The sequence below is a fragment of the Lolium perenne genome, chromosome 7, assembly GCF_019359855.2.
Source record: "Lolium perenne isolate Kyuss_39 chromosome 7, Kyuss_2.0, whole genome shotgun sequence".
Taxonomy (NCBI): domain Eukaryota; kingdom Viridiplantae; phylum Streptophyta; class Magnoliopsida; order Poales; family Poaceae; genus Lolium; species Lolium perenne.
In genome coordinates, this window is record NC_067250.2 from 92,298,603 (window position 1) to 92,304,602 (window position 6,000).

The following is a 6,000-nucleotide window of genomic DNA, read 5'->3' on the forward strand; positions in this document are numbered from 1 at the left end:
ATCTCTTGATAATACTTGATACACACTTTCTGCGCCTAGCTGAAAGGCGTTAAAGAAAAGCGCTTATGGGAGACAACCCATGTTTTTACTACAGTACTTTATTTTATATTTGAGTCTTGGAAGTTGTTTACTACTGTAGCAACCTCTCCTTATCATGTTTTTGTGCCAAGTAAAGTCTCTATGGTAAAGTTGATGCTAGATTTGGATTGCTGCACAGAAACAGCATTTCTGTCTGTCACGAATTTGCGCAGAAGTCTCTGTAAAAAAATCAAAAAAATCTGCAAATTTACGTGCGTGATCCTCAGATATGTACGCAACTTTCATTAGTTTTGAGTTTTTCCGTTTGAGCAAGTTAAGTGCCCCTTCCAGGTTCGTCTTTACGGACTGTTCTGTTTTTGACAGATTCTGCCTTTTATTTCGCATTGCCTCTTTTGCTATGTTGGATGAATTTCTTTGATCCATTAATGTCCAGTAGCTTTGTGCAATGTCCAGAAGTGTTAAGAATGATTGTGTAACCTCTGAACATGTGAATTTTTGATTGTGCACTAACCCTCTAATGAGTTTGCTTGAAGTTTGGTGTGAAGGAAGTTTTCAAGGGTCAAGAGAGGAGTATGATATACTATGATCAAGAGGAGTGAAAGCTCTAAGCTTGGGGATGCCCCGGTGGTTCACCCCTGCATATTTTAAGAAGACTCAAGCGTCTAAGCTTGGGGATGTCCAAGGAACCCCTTCTTCATCGACAACATCATCAGGTTCCTCCCCTGAAACTATATTTTTATTCAGTCACATCTTATGTGCTTTGCTTGGAGCGTCGGTTTGTTTTTGTTTTTGTTTTTGTTTGAATAAAATGGATCCTAGCATTCATTGTGTGGGAGAGAGACACGCTCCGCTGTTGCATATGGACAAATATGTCCTTAGGCTTTACTCATAGTATTCATGGCGAAGGTTGAATCTTCTTCGTTAAATTGTTATATGGTTGGAATCGGGAAATGCTACATGTAGTAATTCTAAAATGTCTTGAATAATTTGATACTTGGCAATTGTTGTGCTCATGTTTAAGCTCTTGCATCATATACTTTGCACCCATTAATGAAGAAATACATAGAGCTTGCTAAAATTTGGTTTGCATAATTGGTCTCTCTAAAGTCTAGATAATTTCTAGTATTGAGTTTTGAACAACAAGGAAGACGGTGTAGAGTCTTATAATGTTTACAATATGTCTTTTATGTGAGTTTTGCTGCACCGGTTCATCCTTGTGTTTTTTTCAAATAAACCTTGCTAGCCTAAACCTTGTATCGAGAGGGAATACTTCTCATGCATCCAAAATCCTTGAGCCAACCACTATGCCATTTGTGTCCACCATACCTACCTACTACATGGTATTTCTCCGCCATTCCAAAGTAAATTGCTTGAGTGCTACCTTTAAATTTCCATCATTCGCCTTTGCAATATATAGCTCATGGGACAAAATAGCCTTAAAAACTATTGTGGTATTGAATATGTACTTATGCACTTTATCTCTTATTAAGTTGCTTGTTGTGCGATAACCATGTTTTCTGGGGACGCCATCAACTCTTTGTTGAAAATCATGTGAGTTGCTATGCATGTTCGTCTTGTCTGAAGTAAGGGCGGTTTTCACAATCAAATGGTTTGAGTATGCATACTGTTAGAGAAGAACATTGGGCCGCTAACTAAAGCCATGAATCATGGTGGAAGTTTCAGTTTGGACATAAAACCTCAATCTCTTATGAGAATATTATACATTGTTGAATGCTTAAGCATTAAAAGAGGAGTCCATTATCTATTGTCTATGTTGTCCCGGTATGGGTGTCTAAGTTGAAGAATGATCAAAAGCGAGAAATCCAATGCGAACTTTCTCCTTAGACCCTTGTACAGGCGGCATAGAGGTACCCCTTTGTGACACTTGGTTGAAACATATGTTATGCAATGATAATCCGTGTTAACCCAAGCTAATTAGGACAAGGTGCGGGCACTACTAGTATACTATGCATGAGGCTTGCAACTTGTAAGATATAATTTACATGATACATATGCTTTATTACTACCGTTGACAAAATTGTTTCATGTTTTCAAAATAAAAGCTCTAGCACAAATATAGCAATCGATGCTTTCCTCTTTGAAGGACCTCTCTTTTACTTTTATGTTGAGTCAGTTCACCTATCTCTCTCCACCTCAAGAAGCAAACACTTGTGTGAACTGTGCATTGATTCCTACATACTTGCATATTGCACTTGTTATATTACTCTATATTGACAATATCCATGAGATATACATGTTATAAGTTGAAAGCAACCGCTGAAACTTAATCTTCCTTTGTGTTGCTTCAATACCTTTACTTTGATTTATTGCTTTATGAGTTAACTCTTATGCAAGACTTATTGATGCTTGTCTTGAAGTACTATTCATGAAAAGTCTTTGCTTTATGATTCATTTGTTTACTCATGTCATTACCATTGTTTTGATCGCTGCATTCATTACATATTCTTACAATAGTATGATCAAGGTTATGATGGCATGTCACTCCAGAAATTATCTTTGTTATCGTTTACTGCTCGGGACGGCAGAACTAAGCAGGGATGCTGATACGTCTCCGACGTATCGATAATTTCTTATGTTCCATGCCACATTATTGATGATATATACATGTTTTATACACATTATATGTCGTATTTATGCATTTTCTGGCACTAACCTATTAACGAGATGCCGAAGAGCCAGTTGTTGTTTTCTGCTGTTTTTGGTTTCAGAAATCCTACAAAGGAAATATTCTCGGAATTGGACGAAATCAACGCCCAGGGTCCTATTTGGGCCCGAAGCTGCCCGAAGACCGCGGGGTAACGTAAGGGGGGCCCCGCGGCGCCGCCACAACCGGGGGGCGCGGCCCAGGTCTTGGCCGCGCGGCCCTGGTGTGTGGGGCCCTCGTGTGGCCCCCCGCGTTGCCCTTCCGCCTACTTAAAGCCTCCGTCGCGAAACCCCCAGTACCGAGAGCCACGATACGGAAAACCTTACTAAGACGCCGCCGCCGCCAATCCCATCTCGGGGGATTCTGGAGATCGCCTCCGGCACCCTGCCGGAGAGGGGAATCATCTCCCGGAGGACTCTTCACCGCCATGGTCGCCTCCGGAGTGATGAGTGAGTAGTTCACCCCTGGACTATGGGTCCATAGCAGTAGCTAGATGGTCGTCTTCTCCTTATGTGCTTCATTGTTGGATCTTGTGAGCTGCCTAACATGATCAAGATCATCTATCTGTAATTCTATATGTTGTGTTTGTCGGGATCTGATGGATAGAGAATACTATGTTATGTTGATTATCAATCTATTACCTATGTGTTGTTTATGATCTTGCATGCTCTCCGTTATTAGTAGAGGCTCTGGCCAAGTTTTTGCTCTTAACTCCAAGAGGGAGTATTTATGCTCGATAGTGGGTTCATGCCTCCATTAAATGCAGGACGTGTGAGAAAGTTCTAAGGTTGTGGATGTGCTGTTGCCACTAGGGATAAAACATTGATGCTATGTCCGAGGATGTAGTTATTGATTACATTACGCACCATACTTAATGCAATTGTCTGTTGTTTGCAACTTAATGCGGAAGGGGTTCGGATGATAACTTTGAAGGTGGACTTTTTAGGCATAGATGCATCTTTGGATAGCGGTCTATGTACTTTGTCGTAATGCCCAATTAAATCTCACTATACTTATCATATCATGTATGTGCATTGTCATGCTCTCTCTATTTGTCAATTGCCCGACTGTAATTTGTTCACCCAACATGCTATTTATCTTATGGGAGAGACACCTCTAGTGAACTGTGGACCCCGGTCCATTCTTTTACATTAAATACAATCTACTGCAATACTTGTTCTACTGTTTTCTGCAAACAATCATCATCCACACTATACATCTAATCCTTTGTTACAGCAAGCCGGTGAGATTGACAACCTCACTGTTTCGTTGGGGCAAAGTACTTTGGTTGTGTTGTGCAGGCTCCACATTGGCGCCGGAATCCCTGGTGTTGCGCCGCACTATACTTCGCCGCCATCAACCTTCAACGTGCTTCTTGGCTCCTCCTGGTTCGATAAACCTTGGTTTCTTTTTGAGGGAAAACTTGCTACTGTACGCATCATACCTTCCTCTTGGGGTTCCCAACGGACGTGTGATGTACAGGCCATCAATGTGCATGGATCAATCGAATTACATGATGGCATTGCTAATCCCCGGAAAGTATTCCCCAGGGAAAGATTTTCATGTATTTATGCAGCCACTGATAAAAGATATGATGCAGCTATGGAGTGGTGTGGAGACATTTGATGCATGCACAAAGGAATATTTCCCATTGCATGCTGCGTTTCTTTGGTCTATTCATGATTATCCTGGATATGCCACTATGTCAGGCCGAAGCACAAGAGGATTTCATGCGTGTGTGCATTGCGATGAGAATCCTTGCGCTGAATCTTTGAAAAAGAAAATTGGATATATTGGGCATCGGCGATTTCTTGATAAAAACCACCCATACAGGAAAAGCAGACTTTTCAATGGTAAAACTGAGACTAGAGATCCACCAAGGAAGTACACACCCAAAGAGGTAGCTGGGAAGGTAGAAAGGGTTAAGGATTTTGAACACGGGAAAAATCCAATAAGTAGAAAGCGGAAGCGTGCAACTGTACCCGGTGAACCAACATGGCACCTGAAAGTCAGCTTACATAATCTACCGTACTGGCCAGAACTTAAGATAGCTCACAACTTAGATGTGATGCATATTGAGAAGAACATATGTGCCAATATTGTTGGTACACTACTTGAACTTGAGGGCAGGAATAAGGACACTGTTAGTGCTAGAATTGATTTGAAGAAATTCAATATCTGGAAGAAGTATTGGTTGAAGAAAATTGTGAAGGATGATGATGATGCAGCAGTAACTTATGCGAAGCCCCCTGCACCGTGGACGCTTTCGAAGGAACAGAAGAGACATTTGTGTAGGTATTTGGCAAACACTAGGTTCCCAGATGGTTATTGCGCAAACTGGGGAAGATGTGTGAATATTGATGGTTGTAAGGTTACCGGTATGAAGACGCATGATTGCCACATACTTCTGCAGCGAGTGTTGCCGGCTGGGCTCAAGGAAATGTATGTGGCTATTGCAGAGCTAGGAAGATTTTTTAGGGAGCTGTGTGCCAAAACCCTGAAAGTTGATGTGCTGAATCGATTGAAGGTTGAAATTGTTGTGATCCTATGCAAACTTGAGAAGCTCTTCCCCCCAGCTTTTTTTGATGTAATATATGGTGCACTTAGCTATTCATCTTCCTGACGAGTCTCTTTTGAGGGGTCCTATTCATTATGGTTGGATGTATCCAGTTGAGAGAAGATTAGGTTATCTAAAGTCTACGGTCCGTAACAAAGCAAGGCCAGAAGGTTCTATCGCAGAGGGCTACATTGTTGATGAGTGTTTGATTTTTTGTTCTAGATTTTTCAAGGATGGCACAGAAACAAGATTTAACAAAGATGATAGGAACCAAGACATACGGAGAAAACCTGATCCTGACGAGATGGAAGTATTTTCAGTTGGAGCTAAAGGTCTTGGGAAATCCATTTTGAAACATTTTGACAAGGAATTTGACAAAATGGTTTGGTATGTGCTGAACAACTGTGACGATGTAGATCGTTATATCAAGTAAGTAGTTAGCTTCACTTTAATAACTACTTCTCAATGTTGCAGACATAATTGTCCTGTATTTCATATGTGTTTTTTCTATGTTTCAGTGAATTCCGACAAGAATTGGGAGGTAGGGGTGTGCGTGACATCGAGGAGACGGTTCAGAGAGAGTTTGCAGGTTGGTTTGCAAACCAACTGAGACAGTTGGACAATGCATCGAGAAGATTTGAAGTCTCGCTCTTTGGGCCAGACCGGCATGTAGTAGTATACGCTGGTTGCAACATAAAGGGTGCGAGGTTTCGCACGCTTACTCGGGATAAAGACCTGA